Here is a 20,514-nt window from a genome sequence, read left to right as displayed (position 1 = left end):
ACAGCTTAGCTGGCAGCTGTGTTTCTAGATTTAGACTGTTCACAGTGGTCCATTGATCACATGTTCACTTCCTAATTTCTTGCAAGTACGTAAATGCAGGATTGAGTAAAAGCAGAAAGTGAGAGTAACAGGAACATTAAGCCCCAGAAATTAAGACACATTGTATTGATTTAAATCTTTCAATGCCTGGACTCATCACCAAGTCCATGCACCTCCATTATACTAAAAGCCAAATACGTACATTGATCTGTGGTATATTTCTTGGAAACCATAGGGTGGAATGAACCACAAGAGGTTGCAGAAGGGGAAACCATTCTAGGAAATAATTTTTAAGTAAGATTGATAGACCAGAAAATTGAATATAAACATAAGTGCCTATAAAAATTTCTTTGCAGCTCTCAATACAGAAGAATTTGTCTAGACTCTCATTGAGGTCTAATATTATACACTGAGACATTTCTAATGATCATCCAAATCTGAAAATATTCAGAACTAACCTGATAAATGTCTGCAATCTAGATAACCCTGATTATCAGAAAGTCAGCTACCTTCAACTGAATATCACAGAGCTCTTGATTCTTCTGATTATTTTGGATTGTGAGTCAAGATTGAAGGTCACTGGCTATCATGTTCTGAAAGAATTTGGCTTGCTAGGCATGTTATTTATGCTACAGACACAATCGGGTTGCATTTCTCAACTGCAATCCAAGTAAACTTGAAGATCCATAATTAAATTAATATGAATCAGTTATAAATTTCCCCTACTACTGAGGGATATTTTTGTATAAAATTTTATTGACACTAAGTAGCCAAAGTTTAGATTTTTAACTTTCAAGGCCATGCTTCTCAATTGTTTCTTTTGCACATTTTGGAGACGTTTAGGGTTCTCCAAAATGACCATAAATATTTGCAGACCTTTAGGTAAGCTTAAACCCCCTCATGTTTTAGGGAAAAAAAGATGCATTTGGCTCTTCTTGAAACTAAATTTTAAATTAACATAAGAAAAATAAAAATGTTAGATAGTTGAAGTTGTTTTCAGAAGCAGTTCATATAAAAATTCATAAGAAAATTTTTGCAACTGTATATCCATGCATGTGGAAGACATATGGTTCATTATGCAAGGGGGTCACAGAGAAGATGCATATCAAGACATTCTTGACATTCTGAAAGTTAGTGACTTTTTCTACTACGTTACAGTTCTCAAAAGGCAAGGTTATTGTATAGAGCTTCTTCTCACTTTTTTGAAATATTCTGTTTTTAAGAAAATCTCAAAAGTCTTCAAGACACTGAAGATGCTGATTAATTAAATATAACATTTTAAAAAATTAGCCAGGTGTGGTGGTACATGCCTATAGTTGTAATTGTATACATGGTAATTGGTAAACTGAGGTGGGAGGATTGCTAGAAACCAGGAGTTCAAGGCTGCAATGGGCTTTGATTACGCCACTGTACTCCAGACTGGGTGACAGAGCAAGACCCAGTCTCTTAAATAAATAAATAAATAAAATAAGGATAAAATAAATATACTATATGTAAAAGCTTTGCTTTAGTTAAAACCTTGTGATCATGATAAAATATACTTTCAAGTAGATCAAGTAGATATAAATTCTTTTTTTTTCTCACTATTTTCACCCTCCCACTATTCCTATTGTTTTAGCCACACATGGCTCTGAGGAGCCATTTGGCTGATACTTACTTTAGATCCCCATTTGGCAGACCTGTCCCTTGTTCAAAAGTTGCTGAATTTTATTTCTCAGGTGCTGCTAAGGCGTTGATGGCTGATGAAAACAAAACTGATCACTTATTAGATAATATTTACATTTTAAGAGAAGTCTTCAGTTCCTTCACTCAAAGATTCAAGAAATAAAGCATTCGAAATTATTTAGAGAAGCAAAAATATTTCAGCATCCTTCAATCACAGCACACAAGTAGCTTCTGATTCTGACATAATTATATGGAGTAGTATAATTATTTGTCTAAAAGAGCAGGTAACAAGAAATTACATAATGGTTACATTTTAGGAAGTAGAGTGGAGTTAGAACTTTAAAAATTAAATACTTAGTTGGCAGATTTATGGGCAAAATTCTCCAGATATTACTCTAATGGGAAGACACAGAAGAATCAGCATAAATCATGTGTAGCAGAAAGTACCAAATCCACATATCCTGTTCTAAATCAGTGTGAAAATTAAAAAACTCGAAGCAAGCACTCTCTTGATGAAAATATTTGGAAATTAGCACATGAAAACATTGTTAATTTATAACTGGAGGAAAATAAAGCTATTTTTCACATTTCTGTCCTATTGAAAAGTCTGATGAGTAATGAAAGAGATTTTTATATGCAAAGTTGTGGGAGCTAAATGACATCAACAGTATGTGTTCAGAAATCATCCATCTGTTTAAAAAATATCAAAGGCTAATAAATCAAAACAAGTACTATAACATATTCCACAAATACTAGAAATTTTCCTCTCAAACTATTTTTTGCCAAGTATCCTTTATCAAAGGATTTGGTGCTAAGTGTTGAACAAAATTATCATCTGTTGTTCAGCCAACTTACTCTTTGCTATGCTTCACATAGTTTTAAACAAACAAACAAAAAATGATTTCTTTGAGGCCTGATTTTACTTTTGCGTACATATTTCACGCTGTATTTCTGTATCACAAATAACTCAAGATAATCATTTTTCTTGCATATTAATTGAAGGTGCTCCCAGGAATACCACATAGACACCAACATTAGTTTCTAAATCAAAGTACCCATAGGAGTTCTTAACCCAAAAGATGCTCTCACTAAAATGCTACAACCATATCAACAAATATTTCTAAATGATAGTTCCTATTAAAGTTTAGGTAATTACTGGGGTCCTAATTGCTAGAAATTTAAATATTACATTAGGAGATTGTCAAAATTACTTATTTCTTTTCTTCCTCATTTTCATATGGTTTTGGTTTTTGTGAATCCAATATTAACTGCCATACATTTTGCTTTCTAGTGACCTGGCTATGAATATATTGTGACTTTGTTTTTATTGTATCATTTTATAAGCATATGTGCGTGTTAACTGAGCTCAGTCCCTATTTATACCAATCCTATTACTATAAACTTTAAACCCTTCTTAGCTACATGTACAAAGTTACTTAAAAATCTCACAGTAGAGTGGCTTATGTTCTGCAATGTTTTATACATTTCGTGAAGTTCCCAACGTTACAAGGGTGGATAAATATCTGTTGTAATGGAAAAAAAATGAAGTATTACTAGAATTAAGCAATATATTTGTATTTAGGGTGATACACATATACTTTTATAGAAACAATTAATAATGCAAGGACACAGCATTACTTATCAGGGGCTTCTATTTCTCATTACTTGTATTTCTAATACAAAGTGTTCTCTATGGAAATAAATTTCAAAATACTTTCACTGTTAATTTATGACCTAATTTTACACAGTTGCATCCAGAAACAAATCTTATAGTTGTCTATAATTTCCCCTTATTCATTACATACAATCTATTAATAAATATTATACAGTTAATTAAAAATAGATAGAGGGCTGGCAGAAGTATATAGATATTTCACAGCAGTCACTTAACACTCTTCATATCCAATTGCAATGTAAGGACATCTCAGAGGGTTCCTTAAAAATTCACTTTAAAGACTAAGACTATTCCCAAAACACCTTTCTATAACCAACTTTTCCAGGAAATAAGATTCAATGCCAATGGTGACCAATTTGCTAATGGATCAGAGTTAATAGACCTTTAGCAGACTAAATTTTATATTATTATGCAATCTTTTCAAAAGAGCACTTTAACAGTGGTGCCCAATATATTCAATCCAATTTCATTTCAATAACTCTTTTTAAGCCTTCACAAAGTATTTCATTTTGAAACTTCCACCCTTACATGAGAAAGGGACTCACAAACATATAATTAGAAAAGTCATATAAATGTTTTTCAGTAAAATTTAATAAGAGATTTCCAGTAAGGCCTAAAGTAATTTTTATTTTGCTTGTACTCAAATTTATTTTATTTTACTTCAGTATTTTTGGTAATAAAATATATTCATAAAAATATAAGATTCTACTTATTACCTTGTTTTCATAAACAATACTTCAAACAATATTCTGCTTTCAGCAAATTTAGAAAATTTGAATATGTGCAAGGCAAAAGAAAGAATAGCAGACAACAATAACCATTAAAAACAAACAAGATAATCTGTAAAGTTAGGAGGATGCCAAACTCTAGCTAATACATATTATGGGAAATATATATGTGGCAGTTAAAATGCAATAAAAAAGTTACAGAATATAAATGAAATATTAATTTAAATTAAAACTGTTTCTAAGTTTATAATTTTGAATAAACACTTTTTATTTCCTATTCTACTTTGAATAGGAAATAAACTTGGAGACTATTTCTATCTCATTTTTTTCCTCCCTGTTGATCTTTTCTTCAAATTTGGTATGTTAGAAATGCTATGATATTTTATTTAGTCAATTCATGGGTTATAACCTTGAATTCTCCAATTCCTTCAAAATATCCTTTCAAACTTGTCTTTCATAATTCCACTATCCTTGGCATTACAAAGAGACCTCTGTGGGGGCCCTACTTCTACAACATGGAAATATGGTAATTAAGAGCTTTCTGCTCCCATTTTCTCATGACTGTGTAACGTGAAAAACAATGGGGTCTCCTCTTTCTGTTTAGCAATTCCATTCATGCAACAAAGATGTTCAGTGTACATGTCACAATATAATAACAGTCTAAATGGATTAAATTGCAGTGTGTATCAAACACACAATTCTCTCTGGCAGATGTGTATAGATATTTTGTAGGGAACCACTTAATATTCTTCATATCCAGTTGCATCACACAAATTGACACCTCACAAAGCTCCTTAAAAAATCCACTCTATGAAACTAATATTCTTCTGAAATACCTTTCCATATCAATTTTTTCAAGAAATAAACTGTAATGCCAATGGTGAACCACTTGCTAAATCAATTTCACGCCCTTTCTTCAATTCCACCCACCCATCTTCTTTATTCTTCCTTTCTTTTCTTGCTTATTTATTTTATTTTTTTGATGGAAATCTAGAGAGGCAGCAAAGTGCTACTCCAATTTAATTCACAGTAGAGGCACTGAGCATATGAGCTTTAAGCTCTAAGGTGGTTAGAAACATCTGCTGGTTAGCAATGCCTCTTCCTGTCAGTTGTAAGGCTTGTCTGTATTATGCCACTCATGTTTAACAGAAGTAAAATGCAATTGACAGCATGCTAATTATTACATTTTTTTTTCTCCCCCAAACTGTAACATCACTAAAGGTCATTTAAAATATATAATGGTTGTTTTGGTACATTGACATTTGTTACATTTCTTTATTTTTGATAATTTTTAAAATTTTTTATAATGGAGGCTTGTTTTTGAGGGTAAATAGTGGGAATGTATATTTATGCATGGTCAACCTCTTATAGGTCTTATATACTTAATATAAAAGAACTATACACTATTTGACTACACACACCCATATACAAACACTCCACACTTTTATTTGTGCATTCATCAAACTCTGACGATTAACAGAAACTTAAAAATATTTATTTCTGAAGTGCTGTAAAAGCAAAAAGCAAACCAAAAAACAATCTTTAAGTTCATAGATCTTTATAAGAGAAATTTCTTTTTATGTCTTGAAAAGTTGGTTTTTTAAATTATTTTTCTATACAATGCATAAGTCAGCAAACTTGGTAGATAATTTACTTCCAAAAATGAACTTCTTAGTAAACCCCTCTCTTCCATCATTCAACAAGGTTTCATCAGAGCACTTATATTCTAAGTTTTAATACTTGGTCTTGAAATGCTTATAATATGTCAAACCGACAATCCTCATCATTACAAAAACATATACTATGTACTGGTGACATATTGGTGTATGTAAGTTAATATCAATAACTTCAGAATTTGGCTTTCTGAGTATTCTACCTATTAAGAAAAAGAGACAGCTTAAGAGAAGGGCTCTGACAAGTAAGAAAAGTAAATGTTCAAGTACAAGTTGGTGATAGCCAAACTGTCGGTATAAAACATTCTGTTGTTGAAAATGTAATGGAATAAAAATGCCATACTCTTTAAAATGATTTATACAGAAATTCACCACATATCTAAGTGCATATGTCTAAAAGCATATTTTGCAAAGAGCACTAAATACAGAATATGACTGCACCTATTAACCAAAGTGCTTGAGTAGTATGTTCGACTCAAAATAGTGAAACTCAAAATATGTATCAGTGGATCTTTCTACTGTGGGGAGTTTGGAAAAGTCTTTTATAATTGATCTTTTCTTTTAATTGACATTGGCCTATATTTTCAGACTTATAGTCATCCTTTATTCTGATCCTCCTGTTTAAAATTCTGCCTGCTGATAAACTAATCCTATTCTTTGAATTTTTTTTTTCTTCAGGGGCAATAAATTATTGGCTACTTTTCATACTCAAAATGTTGGTGCAGAAAAAAATGGAGATATATTCATGAATAACAGACATTGAAAGAGTGTTTCATTTTCACTCAAAACCATGTTTAACTTCATGTAAAGGCTCTCTCTTTTGTTTTGGGTAAAATTTGTAACCATGACCCATATCATTTTATCTGCTCTAGAGCAAATGCGTCTGTTACCTCAGATGACAACTATATTTTTCAAACAACTTTTAATTTTTATTAGAGGTAGATAGCTCATTGAGGAAGTAAAGTACACCCTTTAAAATGTGGTTCCAATAATAATTGTTGAAGGAGAATTAAATAGTAAGTAGGAGAATTGAATATGCAGGCCTTTTTTGACACCTAACACAATTCTATCTCTCAAAATATTGTTGCATTTGAATTAACTATTTCAAATAATCAAAAACTCTGTCCTGTGATATAAAAAAATTAGATTTACTCACAATTTGTTATAAAATATCAGATAATCATATTTGGACTATAATTTGATTTTAAATATAAATTATACACAAATGTGCAATATAATATTAACAATTTTTATTAATAATTAACAACAAAGCATCCCTTCTTTTTTAAATATGTAAGCTTCATCCTCTGATATTGTGTTTTATTTTACATTAAAGGATAAATGAGCAAACGTTGTGAAATTACTATCATCCCATTTTCAAAGCATTAATTATTTTAGGAAGTACTTGTCTTGAAAGGTAAATATGTCATATCAATAGAAATAATATCTTAATTAGTTTATATACACTTTTTCAAACCATAACTGATTAAATGACTTACAGAAACAGTTTCTTACAAATAATAAAACAAAATAAATCTATCTTCAACGAATTTTCCAACTTTATTATTTTTAAGGGCATTCAAAGTATTTCTCTAGTGATCTTTAGTTTTAATTTATTGTTTTAATAAATAAGAGTCAGTATATATTCTAAAACTCAGTGTGACCAATATTTTCCTTTATCATAGAGTTTTTAAACATAATTTAGCTTAATTTTTAAAGCATAATAACAGAGAAAATGCTTAAATGATTGAAAAGCAACATTTAGCTCACTATTTTATTTCAGAGAATAATGTACTTACGTATGCAAACATGCCATTGCAAAAAATTATATATTTCAACTATCTATTTTGAAGATATATTAATAGATAGTGAGCTATCACAATATTGAAAGACACAAAAAAATTTAGGTTAGGCTCATTATATTTGAATAAATGCTTTTTAAGTTGTTTAACCCCAAATAAAATATTTAGAAAGCCAAATCCAGTAAATAATGTTAACTAAGGGTGAATGGCATTTTATCAATTTAAATGGCTATTTTTGTTTTATCTTAATTAGTACAATTATTTCCTAAGTGTTCTTTTAAAAGAATGTTTAAACTTAAGAGGAAAAAATGTGCCATCGTAAGCTAGTTAGCACAGTTGAGGATCATAAAACAGATACATAGAATAACACATATATTTTCCCTACCCCCAAGCAATTAAAATAATGTTTTATTTGAGTTTTCAAATGTATTTCCTTAAACAACACAAATATTTCTGAGTCAACTTGAATCTGGACCAGATAAATTAGAAGACATTAAACGAAGATGATTTTGCTAATTAAAGATATACATTATTCTCTTTTACTTGAAACATGTATGAAAAATTAGAATATAGTTTCACACATGAAAGCAAAAACAAAATGAATGACCATTAATTATTCATTTTTGTGAAAATATACAAGTGAAAAATTTTAAAGTTTTTATATTTATATGGGCAGAATCTTTGCCATTTCACCTCAAAATGAAGTATCTGGAACTTAGTTAAGGGTATAGTGCCTAAAACAATGATTCCCAATCCTGGTTTTTGCATACCCTCATCCTCCATTTCTGGAAATAAAAGTCATCTAGAGTTCAATCAAATATTTGACAAAAGTTTGAAATCTCCCTGCTATAGATGATGCCCTCTCTAAGCAACAAAATATCTACAGTCCTAAATTTCTAAGTTAGCAACAACATATTTACTAAATGAATGTGTGTGTGTAATTCAGTATGTGAGAAGGCCCATAATTATATATTATAGATGAGAAAAGAAGCTAGATCACTGGGCAACTTAGTAATTCCAACACTGTATGAGTTCAGAGAAGTTCTTCCCACTCCCAAGATATTCTTCATTCCTAAAAAGAAGATGATAGAACTATACTCCTAACCACACTCACTCTTAATTCCAAACTACATCAGGGTCACTGCCTGAGGTAATTAATACTGTATTATAATCCAGAAAGCTTTAAAATCAGATATTATCAAGCTATTTTCTTTAATCTCAGAGAAGCATTAATGAATTCAAGGCACTATTCCAAGTTAAGAGGTAGCATCTTCTTTCTGAATCTATTCATAAAGTTTTAGTTTTTGCTGTGGTTGGTTAAAGCTCTTTAGTGTGATGGCCTTGGTTTTTTTTTTTTCTTCCCCACCTCCCCCCACTCTACCCTCATACAGATACTCATTCAAATGTTCTAATTCCCCTTTTTCGGCCTTGAAATTGATTTAATACCTTAGTCAGCTTTCTTTTCCAGAATAGCCCTAATCAACCATCAAAGTTTTGTTACTCTAGGATAAAAAAAGGTCATGATTATACGATGAAGAGCAGTGAAAGTAGAGAGATGACTCTTTCAGGTGGAAGTATAGCTATGTATAAGTATTCTATACTTGTCCATCTCTGAAAAAAAATCGTAGTATTCTAAGCAGAATTTCATTGTCTCTGTATATTTCTAACCATTGTCATGATTTTTACTGTCAGTCTGTGACTATACAATAGTTTCTCCATTTAAAACAATAAAAATCTTAATATATAGTTAATTTATCATATTTTAATAACAAATTTAAGTTTAAGGTACATTTGGAAGATAGCATTGGAGATTAAACAAACAAGTGGTGATATAATGTCACGGGTTCTGGAAAGACTGGGCATAATATGACCAGAAGAAACAAGAAAGATCATAGCAATCATTGATTTCATTCTCTCCCTTCCACTGCCCACTCTCTCCTTCTTCCTCCCCCTCCCTTCTCTTCCTACCTTTCCCCTTTCTTTTTCCCTCCCTCTTCCACTCCTTCTCCAAATTCAGAAAATATAAAAGTTATTTTCAAAACATTTATTCATCTGAGAAAATGATAAGGAAGAAACAGAAAGAAATAGGAAGATTTATGGAAGTAATGGAGTGGGAAAAATGTGAGTAGGGGAGACTATATCTTAAATTTACTTTAAAAAGGAACGCTTATTAATTAAAATGCACAATATGGCCCACTCACTAGTAAAATAACAATATGGCTTGTTTACAAGTAAAAAAAAAAACAGATCAAAAATTTACATTCCCTAAATGTCTAAATCAATAAGTGTTAAAGTAGATTTAATGGAGTATCACAAAATTTAAAAAAGTACTATACTAGTATTGCTTTTAAAATCAACACATGAAACTGCTTGAAAAGATGAATGAAACTGTCAATTCTTTAACATTTTCTTCTTAAATACTATTCTTAAATAGGATTGAACAATGAGTAAGTTCAAAAGATTGAAAGAAAAGAGGTTTGCTTCCTAAACAATATTATCATTTCTACTCAGCTTTTCCCATCTTTTTTTTTAGTTTTTACTGTGGCACCCACAAGAACTTATTTTTTAACTTAAGTTGATTCTTAGGTCTTATGTATGTTTTACTTTTCAATAAAAATATGTATTTTTGTCACAAGGGGCTTGTTTTTGTGGGTTTTTATTTAGACTTCTGTTTTGGTTTGGTCTTTCTATGTAGTCAAAATTCTTGTTCTTACAGTTGCATAATAGCATTTCAGTATTTCGGGTCCAAAGTCCAATTACATTTCCAAATATTATGTCTATATTGTTAAATCAACAAATTAGAACATGCCTTCCAAAAACCTGTTATATACAGTTATATATTTCATGTTAGAAATGTAACTCTCCAAAATAATTATTAAAATTTTTACTTTTTACATCAACTCCCTTCCTAATTATTTTAAAATAATTTTTGAATTAATAAAAATACTGCAATTGAAGCAAATATTAATATGAAGGGGTTAAGATATTATTTTTTCTCTATTCTTTTTCTAGTTTTACAGCTGAAAATATCTTCAGAAATAACGTGGCATAATGAAGATTTTGGTGAATTCCACATAGCAATAAAATTATTAAATGAGTCATTTTCTCATTAGCTTAATTATTATCTCCTATAGAACTCTGAGGAAAATAAATTATTAGAAAGAAAATAATTTAATTATTCTGAAATTAGTTTTCAAGTATATATACTACTTTTAATTATTTATGACAATATCACCACATTTATTTCAGTGATTTTATCCCCTTGATATATCACTTACTCTCCAACGCAGGCATGCTAGTGATGAGTATATGGACTTGAAACATAATCAAGGCTTGATATTTAAACTTAGGCTCCCACTGCTTCTAAATGCTTACAAGCATAAATCATCCCAGTCATCTACAAAATAAATGGAAAGAATTTAGATACTTAGTGCAAAAGACACACTTATCAATTTTTGTCACCTTAAATAGCATAATGAGCCATATGCTAGCTGAAAAGTTTGTATAACAATTGTGACTGTAAACCTATTTATCTGCCGGTAGTTTCATGTTATATGTATGGAATATGACAAGTATCTGTGTACAGAAAACTAGAAATAGAAAAAAACAAGAGAGCATATCCTTTACTCATTTATTATTTGTGTAATAATAATTATCACAAGCTGGGCGTGGTGGCTCACGCCTATAATACCAGTCATTTGGGAGGCCGAGGCAGGCGGATAACCTGAGGTCAGGAGTTTGAGACCAGTCTGGCCAACATAGTGAAACCCCGTCTCTACTAAAAATACAAACATTAGCCAAGAGTGGTGGTGCACGCCTGTATTATCAGCTACTCAGGAGACTTAGGCAAGAGAATCACTTGAACCCAGGAGGCGGAGGCTGCAGTAAGCCAAGATCATGCCATTGCACTCAAGCCTGGGCAACAGAGTGAGACTCTGTCTCAAAAAGAAAATAATAATAATAATAATGAAAATAACAGTTATCACGATAATTCTGGAAGTTATGTTTGAATACTTTTCAAAAGCTTTGAAAATACTCAAATACAGGGCTGGGCGTGGTGGCTCACGCCTGTAATCCCAGCACTTTGGGAGGCCGAGGCAGGTGGATCACGAGGTCAGGATATAGAGACCATCCTCGCTAACACGGTGAAACCCCGTCTCTACTAAAAATACAAAAAATTAGCTGGGCGTGGTGGCAGGCGCCTGTGGTCCCAGCTACTCGGGAGGCCGAGGCAGGAGAATGGCGTGAACCCGGGAGGCAGAGCTTGCAATGAGCTGAGATTGCGCCACTGCACTCCAGCCTGGGCGACCGAGCCAGACTCCGTCTCAAAAAAAAAAAAAAAAAAAAAAAAAAAAGAAGCTCTTTCCCATCTTGCAAGATGGCGGGTGAAAAAGTTGAGAAGCCAGATACTAAAGAGAAGAAACCCAAAGCCAAGAAGGCTGATGCTGGTGGCAAGGTGAAAAAGGGTAACCTCAAAGCTAAAAAGCCCAAGAAGGGGAAGCCCCGTTGCAGCCGCAACCCTGTCCTTGTCAGGGGAATTGGCAGGTATTCCCGATCTGCCATGTATTCCAGAAAGGCCATGTACAAGAGGAAGTACTCAGCCGCTAAATCCAAGGTTGAAAAGAAAAAGAAGGAGAAGGTTCTTGCAACGTTACAAAACCAGTTGGTGGTGACAAGAACGGCGGTACCCGGGTGGTTAAACTTCGCAAAATGCCTAGATATTATCCTACTGAAGATGTGCCTCCAAAGCTGTTGAGCCACGGCAAAAAAACCCTTCAGTCAGCACGTGAGAAAACTGCGAGCCAGCATTACCCCCGGGACCATTCTGATCATCCTCACTGGACGCCACAGGGGCAAGAGGGTGGTTTTCCTGAAGCAGCTGGCTAGTGGCTTATTACTTGTGACTGGACCTCTGGTCCTCAATCGAGTTCCTCTACGAAGAACACACCAGAAATTTGTCATTGCCACCTCAACCAAAATCGATATCAGCAATGTAAAAATCCCAAAACATTTTACTGATGCTTACTTCAAGAAGAAGCAGCTGCGGAAGCCCAGACACCAGGAAGGTGAGATCTTCGACACAGAAAAAGGGAAATATGAGATTACGGAGCAGCGCAAGATTGATCAGAAAGCTGTGGACTCACAAATTTTACCAAAAATCAAAGCTATTCCTCAGCTCCAGGGCTAGCTGCGATCTGTGTTTTCCCTGACGAATGGAATTTATCCTCACAAATTGGTGTTCTAAATGTCTTAAGAACCTAATTAAATAGCTGACTACAAAATAATAATAATAATAATAAATAAATAAATTAAAAAAGAAAATACTCAAATAACTCAAATACATGTATTCATACTCTTGAGGCTCTACATTAAGAAAATAATTATAAATGTACTTAAATATTTGTGTAAATAAAAATTTATTAAAATGTCATTCCACATAATGTAGTCTAAATGTCCAATAACGGAAAAATTATTAAATAAATTGCCAGAATAAATATGTCTGTCTATATATATTGCTGTATATATATATATATATATACAGTAATTTTCTCAGAGTATTGAATACTATGGCAGAATTGCTCTAGTGATACTGTTTTTGTAAAAATTCCATCACTAATAAACTTTTCTTATAAAACCCTGCAACTTCAAATGGGCTCTCTGGCATCTCACTGTCAGTTCAAGGATTAGAGCTAGAGAACCTATGATACACGAAATAACTTATTTTACTGAACTTAACTTATTTTCCTTTCTAGTGATACAGTGAGGAGGCTGGTACAGGTGTGTACTTTAGATAAACACTTGCCAAAAATGAAGTAGGTTTTAAATTGGGAAAAGAATGTTGCTAGTTATGAACAAGAATAAATCTAGGGAAACAATATAAACAGCTGAGCAATCTAGGATGACAGCAAACAACAGAAAGAATAGACAAACTGGAATGAGTGAGCAGATCAGACAGAAAAGTCCAAAATGAATCCTGGCAATCATTCTGGCCCATTGAAAGTTGACAGACCACATTTTATAGCATTTCTACTGCTCACAACCTTGGATGGTCAGCTACCCAAATCGGTGGGCTCCCACAAGCTGAGTGGTTCCATGTACCTTCTTCACTTGGTGTCCAAACCCCACTCCTTAGCAACTTTGTGGTATAGGAATACTCTGTTCTCTCTACCTACTACTTTCGTAACTCAACACGGAAATACAAGCTTACCTGAATACTTTACTGCCTAGTGAGACTATCTGTTCAGGTCTCAATGTTTTCTGCTAACACTCTGCAAAGAGATGGAACCATTAGAGTGGCTTATTTACTCACATAAATGTTGCCATTTCACCTTCCTTTATCCTATGAAGCAACTGAGCTTACAATAAGATGCAGTCTTAAATAAGATTTGTTAAAAGGCCATTAATAAGCCTAATAGCAATCTCACCTCCATCATTCTAAGGTAGGGAGAACTCTATTAGAAATAACTGCAGAAGGCTGCACGTGGTGGCTCACACCTGTAAAACCAGCATTTTGGGAGGCCAAGGCAGGTGAATGGCCTGACATCAGGACTTTGAGACCAGCCCAGCCTGGTCAACATGGTGAAATCCTGTCTCTACTAAAAATACAAAAATTAGGCAGGCGTAGTGATGGGCGCCTGTAATCCCAGCTACTTGGGAGGCTGAGGCAGGAGAATTGCTTGAACCTGGGAGGTGGAGGATGCAGTGAGCCAGGACCGTGCCACTGCACTGCAGTCTGGTGAGAGAGCGAGATTCCATCAAAAAAGAAAGAGAGAGAGAGAGAGAGAGAGAGAGAAAGAAAGAAAGAAAGAAAGAAAGAAAGAAAGAAAGAAAGAAAGAAAGAAAGAAAGAAAGAGAAAGAAAAAAAAGAAAGAAAGAAAAGAAAGTAAAGAAAGTAAGAAAGAAAAAGAAAGAGAGAGAGAAAGAAAAGGAAGGAAGGAAGGAAAATAAATGAAGAAAATTGATCAAAGGTATGCATGACATTTGCCAATTTTGTTCCAAACCTTTGGTTTCTAGAAACATGCCCAGTATGGAACTCTGCATCCATGTGGAGAAAAAAGTATGATAATTAAACAAGCTCAAGTTATGCAGTAGGTGGAATGTGCAAATATCATTCACCAGAAGAAGTGCAGCCTTTTTACAGTCATTTTTCTTAACTTTGGTTCATCCAATATATTGGGCATTTAGGAAGCAGGTGGTAGATAAAAGAATGTTATGTTCTGCAAAATGTAGCACAATATGGTTTTTGAACACAAACACATAAAAAAGCTGTTAAGCCTTAAAAAGCTAGTGTGTAAATAGTGACACTTTAGAGAACTTCAGAATGGATAGTGCCTGTACACAGGCCAATCACTGAATTATCCAAATAAGGCAGATTTGTGCTCCAGTGGTTAAATGTCTTCCTCCAGTTATGTATATATTTGAGGGTAAGACATAAAAATTAGGAACTAAGAGTTTCCGTTACTTATCACAGATTTTGTCATATTTTCCTTACTTGCTGCTATGCATTGTCACTTATCATATAACTCTATTCATTTGGGAAATCTCTCACCCTAGACACATATGAAAAGTTCAACAAGTTAGGACAGGTGGGCATTTGAAGTAGCACTACTGGGAGTTCTGACCTTGACTTCATACCTGATGAAAATGCTCAGTCCCTTGGTACCTCTTTCCATGTCTATCAGTTTGAGTGACATTTTCTCTCCACATAGATTAACAGGAATTTTACACTCTATAGAAATGGTAAAACAAGTCCCAGTGTTCTTGAACAGGTACAAAACTTTCTAACACTGTTGCTGATAGAATGTTTACATGTGCACTTTACTTCCAACCAAAGAAAGAAGAATTAGTTAAGAATCATTTTTGAAAGTAAGGTTTTTCTTTGTTTGTTAATTATTATTTTAATCTTTGGATACAGAATTACATTTAATTTGCTGCCACTATCATTTTTATTGATTTCCTTACGGGTGCACTTTATATTAACTGAATTTATATTGTATATCAAAATTTGTATGAAAAGCTGTTGTTAAAATGTCTTTTCTACCTATTGAACCTCAGTATTTGCAGGTTTCCTCTTTAATTAATACTTTCATCTATGTTTTCCAGGTGATTATTAGGCATTTCATTTCAAAAGCATTTAAAAATTAGTGACAATTGCATCATTTTAATGAGATTTTTAAAATCTGCTTTATTATGTGTAATGTAATAGTAGCTTATATAGTAAGTTACTACACATTTGTTGAGGCTCATAAGTGACTGATGTGGTGTTTAGAAACCAACACAGGAAAAACCATTCCAAGTCAGTTCACTTACATAATTATAATTTAAATCTAATTTACTTATTATTCGTTAGTCTATAATAAAATTTTAAGCAAATTTTGAATATATACCATTATTCATATTTTAATTTGAAATAGACTAGGTAACTTACTACTAACATTCAATTTTAGACAGAAATATTAATGCATGCAGAAGTGCCACTAACAATCCTGGATTCTAAAATATCAGTAGATATCCAGCCACAATTTCGAGAAATCATGTTAAAGAAAAAAAGGTCAGAGGGAAAGTATGTACTTAGCATCAAAACTAAGGTGCCTTTACAAATCCTGTCACATTTCTCTCATCAGACTGGTATGTGACTGATTAGACTAGAAATTGTCCCCATAAACTCAGGAATCTTTTGGTTATTGTTCACTTCTGCCTCACCAGAAATTCATAGAATTTATAGCACTTAATTATCCTCAATTAATATTTTCTGAATAAGTGAATACAAGTTAATTATACATAACTTCAATGCATAAAAATAAGCTACTTCTTGGGATATCTCTATCTATATATCAGTATACCTATATCAACATCTAATCTATCTCTATCCAATCACCACACCCTCTCCAAATGTGTAATTCAAGTCCTGGCAGATTATTTTCCGAGTTTCTCATCTAACACCCTCCCAATTATACTCCACCCCCATCCCTAGTCTTTTTCTTTTTGGCGGGGGGCGGGGCATACATACATACAAGACATAACAGTAGGCTTTGCTAATTCCAAACTTCTTCCTATAGTTTTATGCTAAAAAAAAGATGGTTATGGGTTTTCCATCTTGTTTTCTTCTATGGAAAAGTCAGTAACAGACACTGTGGGTGGAGGAAAAGGATATAGGACAGGCACTCTCAGGGAGCCAGGCTGTGTTGGGCCTGGACCATCCCAGTCACCAGAGGGACACACACACAGACAACTGCTCCAACTGCACATGCTCTAAATGGTCTGAGCCACTAATATATGAGCAGTGTAGAATGTTGACAGTAATCAATTCATTGTAAACTTGTGAAGACTTCTACTATGTAAAGAACGTATGTAAATTAAAATTTTGTAAAAAGAAATCTTTTAATTTTTTGCAATTAAAAGTGTGTATATTATTTGATTTTTAAAAAGACGAGGGTACCAAAAGGACACTTTAGAAAATATGTCTTTGAGGTTTCCCAACAAATACGTGGACGATATTTAATATAAAGATTTGGCAATAATTGGCAACAAGCTAAAGAAAATATGGGAGAATAATTAAAAAAGAAATTCTTAATGCTGACTATAACTCAATCTAGCATGCTTCTAGAGCCTATAATTATAAATTTATTGTACATAGAATTCCATATTGGTGTAAAATGCTAAAGCCTGCTATTAAAAAATGTTAAGACTACATTTTTGAAAATAATCTAGTACCACGGTAATTTGAACTTCAATTAGACTTTGAACTAGAAAAGGTAGCCTAATGGGGGAAAGAATTATCTTTTTTAGTATTTCAAAATGTTAACCTAAAATAAAAATAGCTGTATGAAGGTTATTTTTATAGCCAGCAGGAAGGGTACTTTCTTTAGATTTTATAAAAATGTTTAAATATTATTCAAAAAGGCTTATGGAAATTATATTTTCTTCAACTACAAAATAACTAAATAAGCAATTTGCCATGAGAATATAAAATTTCTACTGTCCCATCATATTAGTTATGTTATCAGTGTTGTTCTGCCTAAGTAAGAATGACTGAATAACTCGAAGACAGAAAAGAGATGTAATTGAGAGGGGAATAACCTGCATGTGTAAATATATATATATGTATGTGTGTATATATATATAAAATATTTATTCTAAACTGCCATTTGTCATCTCAGGATTGTAGCAGTATAGATTAAATAAAGTTTTAATATGAGATGCCTGAATATGGCAAAACATGAGCCTAATTGCATTTGGAAAGTTTTGCTATATGTAATGAATGCTGCATAACATTTTCAAAATATTTCCTAATTATAAAATTATGAGAATAATTACTAATTATTTCTCATTGTATTTGTTATCTTCATGTTTTATTAAAATAATCTTCAGATTTGTTGAATAAAATACACCATTGACTAATTGCTTGAGTCTGTGATTTAAAGATGAATATTCTCGTGTTTTAGAAAGCGGATCTCCAACCAATCACATGGCAATCAAGACAGTTGAAATGATAAATTCCGTTTTTTTCTGAGCATAGTAATTTCAAACCAACAATAATAGAACCTCCTGAGTTAGCCAATCAATGTAAACATACACATCTATAAGTGCTAAAAATAATTTTCCAATGACTCACATTTAAAAAGCAAGTACCTTAAGTTAATGAAAACACTGATTATACAACAAAGATTAAGATTGCTTCTATCATGAGAAATTTAATAGTCTTTATTAATATTTGAGAAAATATCCTAAAGAATGTAAAGCTGATGGTAAATATGCATACAACAGAGTGCTGAGCCTGCTAATAATCCAATGACTTAATTTTCAAGAACGAGACTTAGAGATCATTTTAGAACAAAGTTCTAAAGGTTAAATAATGTTTAGTCACTTTTTGAAAGAAAAAAAAATTCGCTTTCAGTATTTACTTAAAACTTTAAAAATGTTTAAGGACTCATTAAAATATGCATATATAAACTTAAAAATAAAATTATTAGGTTATAGCTGCTGTAACTACAGAACCAAACAATTTTAAAGAATTAATACAAACAAACCTACAGAGCCAATAAAATTCTAATTAACAATACTAATTATTGTGACAATTCATGTTATTTTGCTGAAACTAAATGATACTTTAAATTGTACTGTCTGACATTACATGGGAAATTTTCAAGTTTAACATAAAATTAAAATATAAAATGCAGTCCTTCCAATGATGATCTTCAGTGACTGAAGACTATGTCCAGAAAACCCATTTTGAAAAACATGATACTAAATTCAAGGGTAGTAGAATATTTCACCAAAAACTATGCCACTTTGGCATAAGGATTATTTTGTGCTGAAGGTAAATAATGTGAAACACATATCAAATAAAATAAAATAAAATAAAAGCCCTCTGCTCTTTCCCTATTTGACTAAAATTAGGACTTAAATTTACAAAGATCTCCCTCCTCCCCTGTCCCTCAAAAAGCACAAAAGTTGAGCATAAAAGACTTCAGACCCTTATCAGCCTGGAGATGGCACCAAAGGAATCTAAATAACACAGTTTACTTTTTTTTTTTTTACTTTGAAACATCTACTTATTTCCATTTCCAATGAAGAATTAAAGGATACAATCTGTTAAAGACATATTTAAAAGACTAGCAATGGGATTAGACAGATGAATCAAATTTTGTTGATATCCCAAGTAATTACAAGAGACTTTGAATATGTAGTGTAATTCAGGTTTTCTTTCCAGTTTAAAAATTTCTATCCATTGCCTCTATCTTTGGTGTCACTGCCAGCAATAAACACAGTATAGAGCTTAGAAACCTAATTACTATCTTCAACTAGGAAAAGGTAAACCAACCAATTAGCCTTTATCTATCATTTATTCTCCCATTTATTTAGCCCACAACAATTTGCTCCTTTGGTGACTCGGGTCCTTTTCCTTTGTCTTGTCACTTCTCTAAAAGTATATTGTTCTTTGTTGAAGATGCTCTATATGCCAGAGTTTTAAGCATCTCTTTCAGATTTACTCAGTTTTTCTCTTGGGTATTGTTCACGTATACATGAAGTATGTATACATGTTAATAAACTTCCATTTGTTTTTTTGTTCTTGTTAATCTGTCTTCTGTTACAAGGGTCTCAGCTAAGAAGTCAAAAGATTAGAGGGTAAATTATTTTTACATATCCTACAAAGTCAATCTCTTATTTTAAAGACTAACCTCCTGAAGTCCTAGCAAGCAAAGCGATTTACCCAAATTGGTCTATTTCTGGCAGAGGTGGTATTTGAAACATAGGTCCTTATTTATCAATCTGGGTTCTTTGAAACTTAACCTAATGTTTTTTCACTTGACAATTTTATATAGATTATGTTGACTAAAGGTAATGAATCTTAAAATATACCAGCTGTAGGGACATTTTAAATTCTTGTTTTATCTTAACAGTTACCAGGTTTTGAATTAGAAATGTCTTCAGAGCACTTTACTTCCTTAAATAAAATATAGGCTTGAACTAGTTAACTTATTGGCATGAAAACTCTTTAGTACCAATTTAATGGAAGGTTTCTAAATGGGCAATAACTTGGTTTATATGCTAAAGTCATGAAGTAACTGTCCAAGAGTTTTAACCATGTTTTATTTGTAATTCTTTACACATAGACACTTGAAATTCTAGTAAAGTAATTTATGTTAACAAAGTTTAACTGAAAAGGCAAGAAGTATTTATGTTTTAATAATGTGAACATTTTTATGTGTGTGAGCACCTTTCAACATCTTTTGTGTTTGTTGGTTTGCTTGTTTTGCTGTAGACACTATGAAGCATATAGAAATGGTCCTCCTCCTCAATCCCTCAGGAGCTGGGTTGCATTAAACATGTCTGGATATTTTAGGAAAAAATAAATAAAAGGAACTCCTCAGTGTGTTCTGAAGGAAAAAATAATTTAATAACTTGAAACCAGCACTGTTACTGTGATA

General features: G+C 32.4%; 1 protein-coding gene and 1 pseudogene across 7 annotated transcripts in view; one reads left to right on the top strand and one right to left on the bottom strand.

The window, feature by feature from the left end:
* The window catches only part of EPHA5 (EPH receptor A5), a 351,336-nt gene that overhangs the window by 241,847 nt on the left and 88,975 nt on the right, over positions 1-20,514 (bottom strand). The gene's annotated exons all lie outside the window — the stretch shown is intronic.
* On the top strand, positions 11,947-12,827 carry LOC109026676 (large ribosomal subunit protein eL6-like; annotated as a pseudogene).

Source organism: Gorilla gorilla, chromosome 3 (genome assembly GCF_029281585.2).
Source record: "Gorilla gorilla gorilla isolate KB3781 chromosome 3, NHGRI_mGorGor1-v2.1_pri, whole genome shotgun sequence".
Taxonomy (NCBI): domain Eukaryota; kingdom Metazoa; phylum Chordata; class Mammalia; order Primates; family Hominidae; genus Gorilla; species Gorilla gorilla.
This window is presented reverse-complemented; position numbering and strand designations above follow the sequence as displayed.